The 9,593-nt window shown below is 49.9% G+C and overlaps 1 long non-coding RNA gene across 1 annotated transcript; it reads right to left on the reverse strand.

Annotated features, from left to right (window-relative positions):
* Nucleotides 1–2,816: 2,816 nt before the first annotated feature.
* Nucleotides 2,817–5,863, reverse strand: LOC123082021 (uncharacterized). Its single transcript, XR_006438912.1, has 3 exons — nt 5,489–5,863; nt 5,081–5,414; nt 2,817–2,956 (listed from the first exon to the last, which is right to left on the reverse strand). It is a non-coding gene; the product is annotated as an uncharacterized lncRNA (long non-coding RNA).
* Nucleotides 5,864–9,593: the final 3,730 nt, after the last annotated feature.

Below are 9,593 nucleotides of genomic sequence, written 5' to 3' on the forward strand. Positions count from 1 at the left end.
TTTGCTGCGGCGTTTATATGCTGCTTTGTTCCCTATATTTGCACTAGTGGCGAACTTTGATGCCCAGTGGATGTAATATGTGTAATAGTCGTGATAGCCTAGCATAAGTTGCTTGCTGATTTACTTCCTTGTTGTCTTGTTTATTTGTTTGCTTGTATTCAGTGCAGTTCTTTTTCCGCAGTTTACTAGTGGCTACAATAAACTATTTTTTAAAACTAGGCCACAATAACCATGGGCTAATATTTACTGTAGTAACACTAGGCCTCCTATGGGCCGTAGAAACAGTGGGCCTTCTACAGGTCGTAGAAATAGTAGGCCTTCTATAGGCCGTAGAAACAATGGGCCTTCTACGGGTCATAGAAACAATGGGCCTTCTATGGGTCGTATCATCAATGCGCCTTATACGGGTCGTTTGATCGATTGGCCAAACATGGGCTAATAACAGGCCGCATTATGGACATAAACGGGCTAGAGTTGGAATCGTCTGTTCATGGGCCGACCATAATAGGCCATCGTTAATAGGCCGTATTTGATGACGCTATGGAAACGGCCCAACGTATTAACGGACCACAAACGGGCCGACTGTAACCACGGGCTGAATTTGGCCCACAAGCAGAAAATGACAGTAACGGGCCGTAAGTGAACGAATGCTGGAAATGAGCCCAAGAAGAAATAGGCTCTGAGAAGGCCGAAAGATAACATGGGCTGGAAACGGCCCAACGGAATAACGGGTCGTTAATGGGTATAAAGTGATACATTGTTCATTACGGGCCAGTTTCACCATGGGCCATTAATGGGTGTAAAGTGATACATTGTTCATTACGGGCCAGTTTCACCACGGGCCGTTAATAGGCCAAGAGTTACATAGGGCCTCATATGGGCCGAAAGACGTCATGGGCCAGAAGTGAAAACGGGCTAGAATCATATTGGATGGCCCAGATGACGCTATTGGGCCTAATTTGGATAGGGTGTAATAGGCCTTGGGTTAGCGGGCTGTAAATGGGCTATATGTGAACATGCCGTTAACTAGCTTTCCATGGGCCGGCCCACCACCTTTTGACCAAGTCAAACGGGCCGGCCTTTTCACAGGAATGGGCCTCTATTGGGCCGTGCCACGTGTCGACGTATCATAGGCGCCTTCTGTCCAATGAGTGGATGACATCTGTCCCAACGATGAGCCGACACGTGTTTCCTCCAGCCAATGATGATTTTACACGTGGAAAATCCCCATTGGTCGGGGCTGTTAACGGGTTATCGGATCCAAAACCAGACCCGATAGCTTAACGGCGTTCCGTTACGGTGGATGCCACGTGTCGGTCACCCTTGACGAAAGCACTTCTGTGACGCGCGATTTATCATCATGGAAGTGCACACTTCCGTGATGATAATTTTGGTAATGTCATGGAACACTTCTACGACAGCACAGGTATGACTATCTTGATTCTATCATAAAATCGTCATGGATGTACATGCATGACAAAAAAAGCGACCTACTATGACAAACACGTATCATCACAGAATTGTATTTTTTTGTAGTGGAGTAGGCCGAGATGAGCGACGCCGGAAACGACTCTAGTGTAGTAGGACGTGGGCAAGGAGATCAAGTGTAAGGGCTTTGGCGTCGAGAGGGACGAATAGGAGGGCTCTGAGCAGAGGACAGAGGAGCTCGACATGGCGGCGTTAGTGCGGTAGACTGTTGCTCAAAGAGAGATGAAGCTACGATCGTCGAAACCAAACACTTACAACACGAATGTTGTGAGGAACTGTGAGATTAGGCTGTTGATCAAAGGAAATTTCAAACGATCGATCGTGCGCGACGAATCTTACAAAATTCGTCAAGAATAGCTTCAAACAGAAGACGAAATTAAGAACTTATGACCGACGAAACTACGAACTGATCACATGAATGGAACCGTAGCATCAATGTGCATCTTTTTCGTGTAGAGCTTGCCTCGAATCAAACTACCGTTGTGTAGATCGGAAGGGGCTAGGAAGAACATAATTAGAGGGAAGTTTACTGGAGGTAGGAGAAGATAAGCATGCACAGTCTGCATACCAGCTCGTATCCCTCCCATCTCCCCTCGTGCAAGTGGCCCACCTTGTGCGCTCACCTCGGCCTGACTCGCTAGAAACTGCCAATCTGAGCGTTCCAGCGAGCCAGGCTCAAGTGTACTTTAAGGTTCGTGCCATACGGGCCGCACAGTAGACGCAGGCAACCAAACGGGCCACTTTCTTCCCGCACGTGCCAAGATGGGCCTAATGTGGGCAACAAAACATGCCCTTAATATCAGAAATCGAAATTACTTCAGTGCTTTCGGTTGCTGCAGTGTGTTTGACAGAATCCTCCGAACTAACTGAAATACTCCTATGTATACGGTACTAAAGCCCAGCCAACTAATAAGCCCAATTAGCTATCCACGTTAATAGACCCCATCGAACGACCACGCAGCCACATTAAAAAAATCACACGCTCGGGAAGCTTCGTGCACATGCATCTGCATGGTCGCTGCCTCTGTTTCTCCACCGCAGTCCCAGGCTCCCAGCGGTCGCCGACCGCGGGCTCGCGTCAATAGGTCCTGTTGTAACACCCACGATGCGGCTATATCTCCCACGTGTCAGAGCATGACTTAGAAGCATAACCGCATAGTAGGCATGTCGCAAGAGGGGTAATCTTTACACATCCCATGTACTGAATAAGAGAGGGATAAAGAGTTGACTTACAATCGCCGCTTCACACAATACATGAATATAGCATTACATCATCCAGATACAATCAAGGTCCGACTACGGAACCAAAATAAAAGAAGACCACCCCTAATGCTAGATCCCCGATCACCCCGACTGGGCTCCACTACTGATCAACTGGAAAACGAAACAACACAATGAACACGATCTTCATCGAGCTCCCACTTGAGCTTGATTGCGTCGTCTGCATTGATATCATCGGTACCTGCAACTGTTTGGAAGTATCTATGAGTCACAAGGACTCAGCAATCTCACACCCGCGAGATCAAGACTATTTAAGCTTATGGGTAGGAGAAGGTAGTGAGGTGGAGCTGCAGCACTAAGCATATATGGTGGCTAACATACGCAAATAAGAGCGAGAAGAGAAGCAAAGCACAGTCGTGAACTAGAAGTGATCAAGAAGTGATCCTGAAACTACTTACGTTCAAGCATAACACAAGAACCGTGTTCACTTCCCGGACTCCGCCGAAAAGAGACCATCACGGCTACACACGCGGTTGATGCATTTTAGTTAAGTTAAGTGTCAAGTTCTCTACAACCAGATATTAACAAATTCCCATCTGCCCATAACCGCGGGAACGGCTTTCGAAAGTTCAAAACCCTACAGGGGTGTCCCAACTTAGCCCATCACAAGCTCTCACGGTCAACGAAGGATATTCCTTCTCCCAGGAAGACCCGATCAGACTCGGAATCTCGGTTACAAGACATTTCGACAATGGTAAAACAAGACCAGTAAAGCCGCCCGAATGTGCCGACAAATCCCGATAGGAGCTGCACATATCTCGTTCTCAGGGCACACCGGATGAGCAATCCGTACAACTAAAACCAACCCTCAAGTTTCCCCGAGGTGGCGCTGCAAGGGGCTCTAGTTTGGAACAACACTCATAGGAGCACTGGCCCGGGGGTTTAAAATAAATATGACCCTCGGGAGCGCAACTCCCAAGGGGAAAAGGCTTAGGTGGCAAATGGTAAAACCAAGGTTGGGCCTTGCTGGAGGAGTTTTATTCAAAGTGAACTGTCAAGGGGTTCCCATAACACCCAACCGCGTAAGGAATGCAAAATCAAGGAGCATAACACCGGTATGACGGAAACTAGGGCGGCAAGAGTGGAACAAAACACCAGGCATAGGGCCAAGCCTTCCACCCTTTACCAAGTATATAGATGCATTAATTAAATAAAAGATATTGTGATATCTCAACATATCCATGTTCCAAACATGGAACAAACTTCATCTTCACCTGCAACTAGCAACGCTATAAGAGGGGCTGAGCAAAGCGGTAACATAGCCAAACAACGGTTTGCTAGGAGAGGAGGGTTAGAGGCTTGACATGGCAATATGGGAGGCATGATATAGCAAGTGGTAGGTATCGTGGCTTAGCAAAAGAGCGAGCAACTAGCAAGCAAAGATAGAAGTGATTTCGAGGGTATGGTCATCTTGCTTGAAATCCCGCAAGGAAGAAGAACGAGTCCATGAAGAAGACAAACGGACGTAGTCGAACGAATCCTCACAACTCCGAAACAGAACCCGAAGCTAACGCGAGAAGTAACCCGGAATGAAGCAAACAACATAGTAAACAACCATCACATAAACATGGCATGATGCACAACCAAGTATGATGCATGTCCGGTTTAATGAGGCATGGCATGGCAAAGTGCACAAACAATACTACAAGTTAAGTGGAGCTCAATATGTAACGAGTTGCATATTGACGGAACACCACATTCAAGTTATTTAGTTCGATCTTGTTTATGTACCCAACAATATTAAATGTTGATTAACATGGCAAGAGGTGAGGCAAATGAAAACTACCTATCTAGGCAAGTTTAAATGAGGCCGGAACAACAAGCAACAAGTTCGGAAAAATCCTCATGTGCATATTTTAGGTTTGGTACTGTTCTGCCCTAAAGCATATTTTAGAGTTGTTTAACATGCAAAATAGTGCTACCATGTTAATCTATGCATTTTTTCTACCCCATTTACATATAAAGTTTATTAGATTTGGATCTACGGTTAATTAGTTATGAATTAAAGCATTTCAACATGGCATAGGAGCAAATTTAAACAAACAACAATTTAAAATTTTCTAACATGCATGAAAGTTGGATATTACGAAACTAGACAAAATTCTAAGCATGTTACATATAAAGTTTATTGGGTTGCGATGAACGGGTGAAAAGTTATTATATGCATGATGTTGGAGGGTTTTTCTGTAAAACTGTAAAACACTGGATAAAAGATAAATTCGCAGATCTGGGAAAAAACCTACACAGGCCGAAACTAAAACTGGAGCAGGCCCAACAGAAGAAAAACAAAGGGGTGCTGGGGCTTTCTCACCATGGGCCAAGGCCCAGTCGGTGCAGCCGGCTGGCTGAGGGGATGCGGGCAGGCCTTAGCGCGTCCTTGGGCTAGCAGGCCCGATGAGGAGGAGGCGGCCCAGGTACGGGTCAACGCGAGCAACTGGGTGCGTCGACCTCTGTTCGACGGAAGCAGAGCAAAAATGGCGGCTGGCGGCGAACTCGGCATGACGGCGGCGACTGGGTCGACGGGAACCTGCCGGACGACGAGGATGGGCGGATCCGAGGACGATGGTTCCAGATCCGGTGACGGAAGTGGTCGGCGGCGCTCGGGGATGCGGGATCCGGCGAGGTGGGACTCATCCATGGCGGCTCTGTAGGGGGAGGGAGGGAGAGAGAAGTGAGGTCGGAAAGAAGGAGAGGGAGAGGGCGACGGGGAGGCGGTGACCTGGCGGAGGCGGTGGCCACGATCTCTGACGAGGGTCGGCTCCGGTGACCCGCCGGAGGCGCGAAAGACGGCGGGAGGCGCCGCACGGGATCGGCGACGAGGGAGCTCGAGGAGCTAGACTCCTGCGGTTGCGGGTGGCGACGCGGGCTCGTCCGGGCCTAGATGGGCTCGGGCGGGCCCCGATCTGGGCCGGCGTGAGGTGGGAGGAGGGAGGCACTGGCAGGGGCACATGGCGCGCTGCCACTGGCCCTAGGCGGCGACGGTGGGTTCAGGTGGCGGCTCGCCTGCTGGGGCAGCACCAAGTGGCGGCGGCGGGTTAGGCTGGCGCGGAATGCGAGGTGGAGGTGGGAGGAGGCTGGCGTCGCGCTGATTTCGAGGAGGGATTAGTCTATTGCCAAAAATGGAAGGGGAGGCTTCCTTTTATAGGCAGGGTTAGGGTATGAGGGATTTGGGGGGGTTTCAGAGTCTCCGATCGCGATCCGACGGCTCTGGACACGAGGAGGGGTAGGCAGGAGCTTGTGGGCTGTGCAGAAGGCCTCGGGCTGAGAGGAGAGAAGAGAGAGGCCCGGCATCCGTTCCGGAGACCAAAAACGTCCGACGTTAGACCGGCTATACTGCCACTATGGTTATTCGTTGGGGCATCAAACGAGCTCCGAATGCGATGAAACTTGGCAGGCGGCTTACCTACAACATAACAACACCGCACGCCAACTTTCATCCCATTCCGAGAACATTTTTGGCCACTTATAAAATAATATTTCGACATGTCGCGGGCGCGTGCGAGTGTGTCTGGGCTCAGAACGGACAACGGAAGGAACGGGAAGACCCAGGCGGATGCAAGTTTTAAAAACATGATGATGCAATGCACATGATGACAAGACAAGATGCAACACGCAAGCGAATGACATGGCAACAATGGCGAATAACTGGGAGACACCTGACGCATCGGTCTCGGGGCGTCACACTTGCAGAGTGGCGGCGAGTGATGCCCAAGCCCCCCGTGCAGCGGTGGCCAAAGACATCCATCGCCCTCACTCAGTCGTAGGCTCGCAGCCATCGCTCCCCTGCTGCCGGATTCCAACTATGCGTCATTTCCTCCTTCCATTTCCTCAGATCCATGTTTCAATTGATTCTTGTTCGGTCATTCAAGTTTCTTGCCTAAAATTTGACTGCTGATTTCTTCCTCCCAGCATATTTGGTCTCTTCGGGTATAACCAAGGACCAGACTGAACTTTGGATTAAGCGAAGTCTCGGTTATTGGATTATCTGAGGACCGATCTTAGAAAAATCAGGAAACCGAATTTTAAATTAAACCGAAGCACCGAACCGATCTACTCGGTCTAACCGAATGCCCAGGCCTAGGTGTGTGCGTGCATGTCCGTGGCCTTGGTGATCTGTTGAACAGGCCGCCTCCTACGCATTGTGGGCGCCGTGGGCGTGGCCGGGCGGATCGCACACGCTCGCTGCTGTAGGAAAGTTTTCAGTGGAGTAGTTGCTCGTACGTGCATCTAGGGCATAGCCGGTGCATGCAATTAGTGGCCAATGTGGTGGTTCTAGTGCGTACGAGACTTGCGGTGTGGCTGTATGTACTTAAGAAGTTGTAGTCCTATTCGTGTGGGATCAGTTTGTGCTAAAAATACAGAAATGTCATCGGCGTGGTGAGGCGTTCGTCTTCACAAATATTCGTGTCTCGTATCGAGTTCGTCTCCTTCTTTCCGGCATTCGTGTCGGCCGGACAGCTTGAGCAGTCGGACGTCGACGGCCAAGGCAGCGATGGCTCGGAGTGTATTCAGGAGAAAGAATGAGCAAATCCACCTTAGGTGGTGCTGCGTGTGATCTCTGTTTATATAGGGGAGGTACAGAGAGAGCGCCGGGTGATAGCGAGGGCGCGAGGTCGATCGTGGTGATCGTGTACAGGGACATGCAAGGGCATGCAGGACGTGGGCGAGCGGGGGTTCTATCTATACAACTGACACCCCGCCGCAGTTGAAGCATCCGGCGGACGGATGCATAAACTGGAACAAAAATCTTGGAACGCCGTAGTGGGGAGCCCCTTGGTGAGCACGTCCGCGAACTGCTGCTGGGTTGGCACATGGAGTACGCGGAGCTTGCCGAGTGCCACTTGCTCGCGGACGAAGTGGATATCCAGCTCTATGTGCTTCGTCCTCCGATGGTGAACTGGGTTCGCGGACATGTACACCGAGGAGATGTTGTCGCAGAACACCACGCTCGCTTTGGGCATGTGTCAGGACCCCGACTCAATGCCACATCGATCTAGCATGTAACACCTCATATCACTTTGCGGCCTCACGCACGGTATCCCCACGGGTGTCGCCTTACCTTTGCCCGGGACCGTTTGCGCATTTTGGCACACGTATATGATGGTGTCGCTAGCATCCATATGATAAAGAGCCCGGGCTGACATGGCTAGTCGTAAACCCAAAGTGGCACTAACTTACAGGGACAGGCATCCATGACCCAGCATCGAACGTGTCGGTCATCAACGAGTGAATCCAGGCTGTAGCACTGGGCTAACAGGACTCCGGTGAACCGGGCTGTAGCGGGCTAGCAGGACTCCGGTATTCATCGCGTGACATTTCCCCGAAGGGACAGACACAGGATCAAAGAAGGACACATGCCGGCCTGCCTAAGTGTTCCGGAGCAGTAGCAAGCTACCAGGGCTCAGTGGAAGCACTAGGAGACATTTCCCGGTAAGAGAGGCTACTAAGAATAAACAACTAGATAGTCAGATCCCACACATAGCAATACACATTACACGTACGCATAACATGCAAGTATGTGCTGTACAACATGGCATCACAGCATAACTCAACAATCATATAGATAAAGGCTCAGAAGAGCCATCATAGCATTTATTGCAAACAGGGGTCACAAAACCCATCATACAGAGCATACAAGCAACAAGCGGAAGCATTACATGTCTGGGTACAGACATCTACAAATGAAAAAGGCTGAAGAGCCTGACTATCTACAACATCCGATCAAGATCGTAGCTGAGGTACTAGCTACTAGTCGAAGTCCATGAGAACCCTAGTAAGACCGAAGTCTCTGCTGCAAAAACATAAATAAAGCAACATGAGTACAAAGGTACTCAGCAAGACTTACATCAGATCCTATCATACATGCATTTGTATCAAGAGGGTAATGTGGGGTTTAGTTGCAGCAAGCCATCTTTGACTCTGTGGCTATCCTGTTCTACGACTACCAGAAACTCTGGAGGTGAGACAACGTACACGAGTCCACTAATCACCATACAATACACTACTATGGATTCATCCCCGTCTCCCTACGAGAAGGCCATCCATAGCACCCACACTTGTCTTGAGCATTTTAGAGTATCCACTTCAAGTTGTCTATGTACCATGTAAGCATCCAAGAAGTCCATAACCGCGGACCCGGCTATTCGAATAGATCATGTTAACCCTGCAGGGGTGTACTTCTTCACACACGCTCTCGCCACTTACCGCCATGTACACGTCATGTATCTCGGCAACCTTCAAGCGGAAGCCTGGCGAGGGTGTCGGCCACGACCTGACTAACCACACAAGACTCTAGTCCAGGTTTATCGCCTATTCGGGTTCCACCCGCAAGGAGATCCGGCCGGGGTGTCGCTTACGGCCCCAAACGATGTGTACAGGGTTCCCGAGCCCACCATCCGGGTGCCACTCGGTACACCAGGCCACGTGTGCCTAGTCTGTCCCAAGCCCACCCTGCTGGGTGCCACTTGGTAGAAAAATAGCACTACCTACAAACACCAGAAACTATTTGCGACTCCTGGACAGAGACCAAGTTGGTTAATAAGTCGAGAGGGGTCGAGTTACCGGAACCCAATGTGTGGTAGTATCGAGTCATTGGACAACATACATAGAACTCAGTGCTTAAGGACGGTTCCAGTGAGACAACCCACCATGTACTCCTACATGGCCTCTCACCGCTACCTTTACCAAATCGTGTTCACACACTTCACTCTCAGCATTAGAACATATCGTAACACTCCAATTCATTCCCAATGAACCAGACCTGACACAACTCTAAGCAATAGCAGGCATAGCATGGTAGGAACACAACAATGGCTTCAATCAAC

This window comes from Triticum aestivum, chromosome 4A (genome assembly GCF_018294505.1).
Source record: "Triticum aestivum cultivar Chinese Spring chromosome 4A, IWGSC CS RefSeq v2.1, whole genome shotgun sequence".
Lineage (NCBI taxonomy): Eukaryota > Viridiplantae > Streptophyta > Magnoliopsida > Poales > Poaceae > Triticum > Triticum aestivum.